The following is a 10,920-nucleotide window of genomic DNA, read 5'->3' on the forward strand; positions in this document are numbered from 1 at the left end:
AATTTAGAGAGAAAATATTGTTGTGGTGATGGTGGGGGAAGATTTTTACTCTGGTACACAATAACATGCTTGTGTTGTAAAGGCTGGCTGAAATTTATGAGAAGGAAGTGGTGTGTTCAGACTGTATGGGGAGAAAGGATAATGGGCAGCGGGAGGAACAGGTAGAAGAATAATGTAGCGAGATTAGATGTAGTAAGATATTGAAAGAGTGATAAGCTAAGCAGAGTAGTGATAATAGAGATGGACACTGTAGTATGGGATGTGGGCGTCTAAAGGAGTGAGAATTAGTGTGCAACAGCGAGATGTGGTGGTGAAGAGATTGTATTGATGGGGTAATGATGAGGCGAGTTAAGATGTGAGGAATGTGTGGGTTTGGTTGGAGGTACGGCTAATGGTGTAATGTGAGGGGAGGTGAAGAATGTGGCTAGTGGTGTAATGAGAGGGGAATTGGAGTGGGATAACTGGGTGGTGGGGTAGAGGGAGGAGCTAGAGTAAATATAAATGTAACTGATGGGGGTAGGTGAGAATGGGGGTAGGGCAGGGGAGCAGAGTGAGCCTGAGAGCAGCGTGGGCGAACAGAGTGGGTTGAAACCAACTGCGGAGTTGCTATCTGGAAAGAAAAACATTGGTAAGATAGGAAATCTGGAGGGGGAGCAGATGGTTTAAGTATTTAAAGATCGAGCTGCAGCTCAGGGGAGGAATAAGTAAACTCACAAGAGGCAGAAGGAGGGAGGGAATAGACAATTTTGACAAGGCTAGGAAGCTGGGGAACTTATGTTATGAGAATGAAAGAAGGGCTTGGAGAAAGCTGTGAGAAAACAGGCTTGACAGGGCTAGGAAACTTACAACAGAATTATGTTAGGAGAACAAGAAAAATTGGGGGGGGGGGGGTTATGAACTAGGACTTCGAAAAAGCTGTGAGAGGAGAAAAACAGTCAACCAGCTAGCCCAGGTCACTACCTAATGGCATCTGTTTATCTATGTGAACTCAAAAGTAGATTTAGTAGAGCATCATGAAAGTAGAATATAAAATAAATATAAAGCTTTGGGAAACTGTATATATTTTTTACAACAACTGGGAGAATAACATATAAAAATTAAAAATAAATATAAGAATATAAAATAATTGCAATGTTTTGGAAAAATGTATATATTTGTTAAAATAAATGGGAGGAAAAGGGGAGTCCAGTAGACTGCACAGCAGAAGAATAAGTAGGAGTATCACAGAGAGAGGATTATAATAGACCTACACTGCTCATAGTCTGTTGATAAAAGTAGGACTTGCAGTAGTTTTTATTGGTTTGTATGGGGTTCTGCTCTCCGTGTTCTTGCATGCAGGCAGTTGCTTCAGGTTTTTTTTTTTTTGCTGGACCTTTGAATGTGTTTAAGGGACTGTAAGGAGAGAAAGAGATGTTAATATGAAGCCAGAAAATGGAATAGGTGAAGTAAAAAAGTGGGAATAAGAGACAGACAAGGAAATAGCAGGGCTGCTACTCAGTGTATCAAGTCATAGCAATTCAGAAAGCTTAGTAAGCAGCAGGACAAGACCATGTATGCCTGGCCCACTGTGCAGACACAGTACTTCACTCACAGAGTGCTTATTCAAATCACCCCCCTTCCAATGGTATGCAAATCAAAGAGCCAGTTCCGCTGGATTACTGGCTGATCCTCGCTTGGGATTCTGCACAACAGTAACCATATCCTTACCAGAGGTGTTGTTCTCAGAAATGCAGAGAGACCTCCTTCCTATTTTAGAATCTGAGCAACCATCTAGCACAATAAAACAAAACAAACTAAATACAACACCAATTCTGTTGCATGGTACGAAAATCCCGACCAGAAGCAGAATTCTCCATGATGCTATCAAACCTGCTACCACACCCTATCATATCCTGGTCACAAACATAGACTCTAGCACATTCCCATCAATGGAAACTTGCACAGCACCACTCACCACATTACCATAGATTCATAGGTCTGTACTAGGCTAATGGCCTTAGGGCCTTTACAAGCCTAGCCACAGGATTACCCTGGCATCGTGCCACCCGACCTTAGTTCCCAGTGTCTCTATCGAGCAGAGCCACTGGAGTTATCCCTGGGGTGAAATTTCTATTTCCCATCCACTCATCAAGATTTCTCTTTAAGAGGATCAGCGAGGGGCTCTGCTTGACACGTATGTGAAGTCTATTCCATAGCATGGGCAGTCTCTGGGTTATGAACCTGTCCCTGTAGTACGTACTGTTGATTGTTGTAATGAGGTTGAGGTCTCTGGAGCGTGTGGTGCGAAGGGACTGGGATTTCTTTAGATGTAGCATATCTAACAGAGCTGGGTCAGACATGGCTTTGTAAGTCAAGCAAAGATCACCTCTAAGTACACGATATGAGACAGAAAATAGTTGGAGTTTTTTGAGTCTGGAGTCTGTCCATATAGGACAAGTGTTTAAGGCCTAGGATCCTCTTTGTGAGATACTTTTGCAGCCTCTCCAGTTGTTGCAGATATCTACTGAGGTACATGCCAAATGGGGCATTCTACTCGATGATTAGCCTAATGAGGGAAGAGTAGAGAGAGACAATGACCTCTTTCTTCCTAGATGCAAAACCCTTAGTAATGAGCTGTGCCACATAGAAAGACTTTCTGACCACAGTGGCAATGTGTTGATCAAAAGAGAGGTTGCTGAAAACCTGTGTTCCCAGATCCCTTATAATGCCTTCTACATTCAGTGGACTACCATCAATGCAGTAATTCATGGGAACCGTTTTTTTCGCAAAGGGGGTAACAACACATTTTTGGCATTGAGCTTAAGGTCATGGTTCTGGTGAGGCCTTTCTGTAGGATGTCAATATAACTTGGGGAGTTAATAACAGCTCCCAACTTGCAATTGTCTGCGAACTTTGTCAGCCAAAGTCTCTTCATGTTGGTCTGGACTTCAGAGAAGTAGATACCAAACAGGAGAGTACCCAGGACTGAACCCTGTGGGACTCCACTCGTGACTAGTCGGCAGTCTGACTTGGGAGTCAGCTATTTTCACACTGTGGGTTCTATCTGTGAGCCAGTTTGCAACCCAGCTAGTGATTATAGGGGTTTCTACCTAGCTTAGTGAGTTTTTCTATGATTTCTCAGTGGGGAATGGTATCAAAAGCCTTTGCCAGATCAAGGTAGGCTGTATGAACCAACTTGCCTTCATCCACAGCTCTGGTGACTGATTCAAAGAAGTCGACCAAGTTGAGCAGGCATGATCTACCCTTTACAATACCAAACTGTGTGGTATCCAAAGTTTGGAGATTCCCTATATCCTTGTTTATTAGGTCCATGATGATGCGTTCCACAGCTTTGCATATCAGGCTTGTCAGGTTAATGGGGCGATAGTTCCCAGGGTCTGTAGTAGCTCCTCCTTTGTGCAGAGGGATGACTGTAACAGTGCGCCATTCAGTGATATAGTAATGACCCTTGATCTGTTCTAATGACTCTGTTTCTTTACAAATCTCTGGCATGGTGGTGGTCCGCAGCTTGGCAGTGTAAGGCAGCTACCTACTGTACAGTATGCCTTCTTAAATGTCATATACATGTACGTGATAAAACTGACTGTAATGTACCCAACGACCTTACATCTCTATGCTATGCAGAGCAGCCATGCTACACAGTATCGCCTGTCAGCTTGAGCACAGAAACATCTAGTATGAATCAGGGTACTAGACCATCCTGCATGCCATTCAGTAAAATGGGAAAGCTGCTGTACTGCTCCGGACGCAGTCCCTGGCAGCATACTGAACACAGTGTGCACGAAGCTGGTACAAATCTGTGCACTGTGTTTATGAACAGCAGGGCCTGAAGTTAGGAAATCATAACTAGACAGTGGCATTCAGCCCTGTAAGCAAGACTATTTTCCTGGTTTGGACTGTGATACATAAGCCCTGCAAAGCCAGACATGTCCTTTCAACTGTTGTTTAAAGCCTACATGAAAAGACTGAGCTACCTGTCTGCAGTTTTTAAAAATGTGCAAAAAAGTAGACATGACTATTAACTGCTATACGAACCGTTTCTGTAATTCAAGCTGTTCCATTTGTTTTGTTTAAAGCTGAACTAAGCCACTTAAGTTTTATGCTTGCCTTCATCTTAAACAAAGGTAACATTTCAGTCTGTGGAACAACCAAACTGTGTCTCAATAAGCATTAGAAAGTCAGTATACATAAACTGAACTAAGCCACTTAAGTTTTATGCTTGCCTTCATCTTAAACAAAGGTAACATTTCAGTCTGTGGAACAACCAAACTGTGTCTCAATAAGCATTAGAAAGTCAGTATACATAAATAAATGTATACACACACACACACACACACACACACACACACATGTGGGGTGGCCTAATGGTTAAGGTGTTTGCCTTACAAACACAAGGTGCAGGGTTTGAGTCTCACAAGGGATACCTGGCTAGGCTTAAAATGGCTCACAAGGGCAGTTAGCTTAGTACTAATCTATGAACACACACAAATACACACTGTGTACATAAAAAGAGTGATATACTGACATAACAAGCAGATTAGGGCAGGAAAGCAAAAAAGAAAGCATGACTAGGTCTTCCAAAGGCAACAGCAGACAACAGAGATTATGTTGACAACAGCAGACAACAGAGATTATGTTGACAACTTTACCACGCCCCCCCCCCCCCAAAAAAAAGTCAAAAACAGGCAAACATTTCAAGGCTGTGTGGATAAACTCAGGATTGCTGCATTCCTCAGTAAATTATCCAAAGTTGTACAGATATTTATTTCTTTTATTGTTACTCAGACATACTCTTGGGCACATATTCATTTATGAAGACTATGCATATCTTCTTACACAGTTCAAAAGACAAACACCAGAAATGTCAGATTAGACAAACTGAGGAAGTCAACTAACAAAGTGAGCTGACACACACCTGATAAAAAGCAAAGACTGAAAACAATCTACAAAATGATAGCAAAATAGCAATGGTTTCTATGATGCAACAAGCATAAAAAATAAACAGTCATGACTTCAGAACAATATAGCTATGATATGATGTAGACACTTAGCACAGAGCTTAACTATGTGGCTTGACTCTGGAAATGTAAGAATGAAGCAGGTAATTAAAGGTGAAGTGTTAATGAGTGTAAAATGATGGTACTAGCAATTTACATTTACAATCACTTAGCAATATTTACCCACTGCACTGTGTGGACAAGTAGAATTAATAAATCTTTCCTCAAGACCAAGTAAAATTATTTAAAAGCCAACAGTCCTAATTTGAGAAGTGAAGTCTACACAGCAAACCTAAATCTCCACAGCTGCAAAGCCACCAATTCAGGGCAACACTCCAGACTTGGAGGAGGTATGGCATCTAACCATCTGCATCTCACTACAAACAGCAATAATAATGCAAATACAAATGAATGGACATGTGCCTATTACAATAAACAAGACAGTTGTTCCTAATCAGCTGTCTCAAGTGGCGAGAAGGCAAAATCATTCACAATTTCTACCACCGAAAGTAAAACTGTCTCGACTCTCATATGAAAGTCAACCAGCTTATCTACTTTACCCTGGCACAAGTAACACTGTTCAGCAAAAAAAAAAAAAAAAAAAGTAATTTTTCTACACTTCTTGACAAACTAAGGTACAACTTCCAAAACAAAACATGACAATGACAGGATGTATAGGTATGCAGTCAAACAAAGCAACTGTTCCCACACTACTGAGCAACACGTCATATTTTGAGGATTGCAACGAAAGAGATACTAAATGGAAAGCCACAGATAAGAGACTGGGAACTTGGTTATGCAGACTTGAATTCAAAAGAACCCACTTAAAACTACTGTGCAATGTAACACGTGTATTCCATTAAAACAGAACTACAGTGCCATAAGTTGACATGAGTTTTGTATCCACTAAATGCCACTGCTGTGAATCTGTACTAAAAAAATACTGCCTCTGATGCATTTTCTAACACAAACCACCCTGCTACTTTATCCAGCATATATAATATACAATGCGTTCTCAAACAACAAAAAGAAACAAACCGTGCTCTTACTTTATCCGGTATATACACTATAAAATGTGTCCCCAAAACAAGTTATTAAAAAAAACTTGGACATTCATAAACAGGCAATGCTTAAAATGTATAAGTATCTTAATCACTCTACTTTGCTTCACATGACAAGAGCCATTCTTTATAAACAAGGGATTCCTGATGGATTCCCCGTGTTTTGTCCCTCAACCAGTGTGTTTTCTGTAACACCAGCAGAAGGGTCTCAGACTCTTCACGAGAAAAAGTAGCTTTACAACCCTACATACCGCTGACGTCTCCCTAACCACACAGGCACACGCAGAGTTCCATCCAGATTTTCTATAGATGCTGCTTTTCCAGCATCAGAAACAAGAATGGTAATATTGGACAATTGCACAAGTATAAATGGTGTTGTTTACACATCTGGAATGAAATACAATCATCCTCAACAGCGCTGATGTAGACGTGACTAACATAGAGACAACATTTAATTCACCGTGTTCATACTGCTGGATTTCAATGAACGGTAAAACGCTAAAAATGTTTAAAAAAACAGTATCACCATGACGCCTGCATACACATAATCATTAAGCAACAGAGTGCTCTTTGAAGACACACAGCCGCGTATGTCTTTAAGATGACAAAAATAGTACAAATAAATCAATAATCTGAGAGTTAAAAACAATTCCGTCACGTATGACGAACGGCACCAAGGTGGGACACTGACCATCTTCTAAAGCCCCGGGTTATTTACAACGGATACCCTCATACCTTGCAGATCCTTACCTGATATTCACTAAATGACATTTATGGCAAATAGGAAAAGAAAACGTGACAAGTTCTCTGCAACGGAGAACTACGTAAACACACAGCTAACAGATTGACCCCAACACACGCATACAGCTAAAGTAAATAATAATTTGTACCCCATGTAACCCACCAGCACGCCCTCTCATCAAAGATTACATATAAACAACAACGATTTTTAATTTACCACAGAACTGCAGGTTTCCTTACCTGCAATCTACCATCGTGACAGCTACCAGCAAACAGAAAGAACTACTACTCGAGGGGAGGGGGTGTATCTACGTGGAAAGAGGGCGCTTCGCATTTGATGACGCAAAAATGGAAATCTGGTGGGTAAAATGATATTCCAGAAAAGCTGTGCAAAAAACAGCTCTGTTGTTGACTTGGGCAGAGGGAATTCCTTGCTGTAGTCTGTCTGTTACACTCCCCTGGTTTGTCTCGTGGAGTGGTACCTTCCTGAAACGAAAGCCAGCCGCCTGAGGAAGGGCAAGGGTCTGGTTGTTGTCGTGGAGACGGGAGTTCCAGGTTTTCCGAGGGGAGTTGCTCACTTTCCTCGCTTAGGAAAATCTAGAATCAACAGGCCGTTGTGAACTCCTATATTTTAAGTTATGCGTATCTGAGTATCGTAGATTAGTTTATTTTCAGCTGTTAATGTTTCCCATAATTTTCGTGAATACGGACAACTTGAAAAAAACGTAACGGTTTACTATGTTCTCCCAGTTCTGCGGGAAGACTGTGATGCTAACACATGTGCACACTACAAAGAGTTAAACGGATATACGGAGATAGTTGCAAAAACAATATGGATGAAAGGAGTTGATAAAGAAGTCTACCCCTCACCTCCTGTAACACATGTACACACCATCCGACTGTTATGCAGTTGCATTCCATCAACTCAGTTGTTGGGGAGTACAGTTTCTAGTTTGTGAGAGTTTGCATCAGTTGTTATTGAAGCTATTAGGAATTATTAATTATTAGAATTTGCTTCAGCCGAGAAAAAACAACAAACGTCCCGGCTGTTAAGAAGAGTTTCTGTGAATCTTGCATGCTCTTGAATACTTGACACGTCTTACATTATTTATTTATTTAATAGCCATTTTCAGCGCAGGCCCGGGATGAAATGCTCCATTTGTTTACGTAGCAGTATTCGTAGTTCCAGTTAAACATAAAATAGTTACATTTCTATTTACATTTATACACATATAATGGTTGCATTTGTACATTCTAAGATTTTACAAAGGTAGAAATTGCCTTGGAAAACGCCCACGTGCAACTGAGTGGATTGTACAGGCAGCAGTTATTATGTATAAATTTGTCTTTTCAGTGAGAGGTTGATAATATTCTGATTAAGGAAAATATTTGGAGAGTATCCTCCTAGGTAAGCACAAGCTCTTAACCTGGTGATGAGCATGTGCAGGACGAGGATTGGCTAAGATAGTGTTTAAGAAGTGGTTGAAAACAGAGTTTTACTTGTATGGGGAGGGATCCTATATCAGAGTTTAGCAAGGTACTGGGAGTAGAGTGAGTTTCCTGCAACATTATTTGACTTATTTGTGAATAGTAAGAATTTGTTACTAGTCGAGGTCCCTTGCTGGACAGTAGTTCAGTAATAAGTTTTGTAGTGCAGGGGAGTTTTCTGGATGATGAATGAGTTTGTGTGATGTAGTTAGTTGTGACTTGTGAGTATGTTGGGTAGTTGTGCAGTTTAATTGCTTTAAGCTATGACAATGGTGGGTCCTGTGATGGAGACCGGTGGCAAAATGTAGCTATTTTGTTGTAGCAGGAGGCAATTTTCTCTCTTGAGTAGTGTTTAAGTTTGTTAGGATAGGAGTGGCATATAACATAGTTGGCAGTAAGAAGGCAGTGTCTAGTTTCTTGTAATATCTGTAAGGAATCCATTGATCCTATTAAGGGACCCTAGTTTCTGATGTGTAGGTTTAATGGTGTGCAGTATATGGTGGTCGTATTTGAGATTGTCATCTGTGATAACATCTAGACGTGTACTGAGTGACAGTTTCAATGAGAGTATTATTTGCTGACTGTAGTACAAGATTTATTTATTTATTATTGTTTGTTAACCAGGTTAGTCCAGCTGGGCTTGTGGCCCATTTTCAGTGGAGACCCAAGGAGAAAAGCTCCGGTACATATTATAAAATACAGAGATTTGCAATATTAGATAAATTTATAAAGTAGAGACATTTTCAACATTACAAAATATGAAGTACAGAAATGTGTAAACTTACAAAAAGGCAGAATACAGAAGAATTTCACAATTCTAATAGATACAGTAAGTTTCGTATGTCAATATTAGTCTGTACAGGACTGACAGTTTTACACTAACATATAGACTGTTTTGCAAGTAGGAGGATGTCAGTTTGAGAAATGTGTAAGATAGGCCAGAGGCTAGCATGCAAAAGTGTTTGGTAAGATGTTAAGAGAAAGATAAATGACATTTTGTAAATTTGGCAAAGTCTATTTAGGTTTGGAGACTAGTGGTTTGGGTGTTTTTTAAGTGGGAGCGTGTGGACAGATGAGAGAGAAGCATGGATTTGAAGTTGTTATGGTTAGGTATGTTACGTAGTGGTGTGGGTAGAGCGTTCCACAGTTTGGCTGTAGTGCGCGATAGTAATAGTTGGCCAGGTGGGTGTAGGGGTTTGTGTACCTGCAGGAGGTTTTGGCCTTTGGATCTGAGGGTGCGGCTAAGTGTGTAGGAAGTTAGAGATTTGGCTAGCGAGGGGCATTCTGTAGGTTTTAAAGATGAATTTGTGGGCTGTAGTAAGTTGTAGGTATTTTAGGTGGTTGTGGAGTTCTAGCCAGTTTAGGGTGTGTAGGGAGTGGCAGTGATGGGAAGAGTTCTTAGAATTGGTTGTAAGTTTTGCAGATTTTGTTGTAACAGCCTTTGAGTTTGGAGCGGAGGCCAAGTTGTAGGTTAGAAGATAGGGGAGCACCATACAAGAGAGGGGAGGAGGAAGGTAGTTGCAAGGGCCTGACGGGAAGAGGGAGTAAGGTAGTAGGTATATCTGTAGAGGAGACTGATTTTCTGGTGGGTTTTTTTGATTGCAGAGAGGATGTGGGAGTCGAATTTAAGGTTTTCATCAATGGTAATGCCAAGTAGCCTGGTACTAGGAACGATTTCTAGAGAGGTGGTGGTGTGGCTTTTTATGGAAAATTGGTCTTTGCTGAATTGGGAGGTTTTGGTGGGAGTGAAAGTAATTAGTTTTGTTTTGTTGGCATTTAGGGCTAGGTGATGGGATTGCATCCATGATTCAGTTTTGGAGAAAGCTATTTGGTTATTGAGTAGAAGTTTGGAGGGGCAGGAGGCTGAGCAAATGATGATGAAATCATCATAGTATTGGATGACAGATGCGTCTGGGATGGAGTGGTGGAAGTTGTTGATGAATAAGTTAAAGAGGAGAGGGCCCAGTACTGATCCTTAAGGAACTCCTGTGGGTGTAGGTAAGAAAGGGGAGGTTGATTCTTTCCATTGTACAGCCTCTTGGTGCATGGAAAGGTAGCTGGAGAACCAGGTTAAGGTTGAGGGAGATAGGTGTAAGTGTGAGAGCTGGGAGAGGAGTAGGGAATGGGAGACTGTGTCAAATGCTTGTCAATTTTGTGAGGTAAAAAGCATTAACTTAGTTTTCTCGGGATTGATCAAGAGATTTGATTGATTCTTTGAGCCAGGTTTCTACAGAAGAAAGCTTTTGGGTAATGTCTTGGAGCTTATCTATTGTTGAGGGTGCACATATTCATGTTGTGTCATCTATGTACTGAACTAAACTAGAATGATGAGTGGCGATGTGAAGATTATTAATAAATATGTTAAATAGGAGAGGACCCAGGATAGAGTCACAAGGAGCACCTGTAGTAACTGGTGGAAAAGATGAGTAGGTTTGTTGCCATTTAACGGCTTGTTGCCTTCCAGATAGGTAAGTAAGAAGCTATACAAGGAGTATTGTGATAGTCCTATTGAGGAGAGTTAAAGGGGCAGTTGCTGGTGTGAGACAGAATGAAATGTTTTGCAAGTCTAAGAACATGGCGGACACAAGCAGAACATTGTTTCTATGTTGGTTTATTGTATTGGTAAAATGTAG

At 40.9% G+C, this 10,920-nt stretch overlaps 1 protein-coding gene across 19 annotated transcripts in view; it reads right to left on the reverse strand.

Moving 5' to 3' along the window:
• Positions 1-7,266, reverse strand: part of MBNL2 (muscleblind like splicing regulator 2) — a 1,807,613-nt gene extending 1,800,347 nt beyond the window's left edge. For 7 of the 19 annotated variants that reach the window (XM_044072965.1, XM_044072976.1, XM_044072967.1 and 4 more), the window contains exon 1: positions 7,040-7,265. The gene's annotated coding sequence lies outside the window, so the exon portion shown is untranslated. Of the gene's footprint in view, positions 1-7,039 lie in introns of all 19 variants that reach the window. The other 12 variants (XM_044072980.1, XM_044072972.1, XM_044072968.1 and 9 more) reach the window with 5 other exon arrangements.
• Between the last annotated feature and the right edge of the window lie 3,654 nt (positions 7,267-10,920).

The sequence above is a fragment of the Protopterus annectens genome, chromosome 5.part1, assembly GCF_019279795.1.
Source record: "Protopterus annectens isolate FY-2018-M chromosome 5.part1, PAN1.0, whole genome shotgun sequence".
Lineage (NCBI taxonomy): Eukaryota > Metazoa > Chordata > Ceratodontiformes > Protopteridae > Protopterus > Protopterus annectens.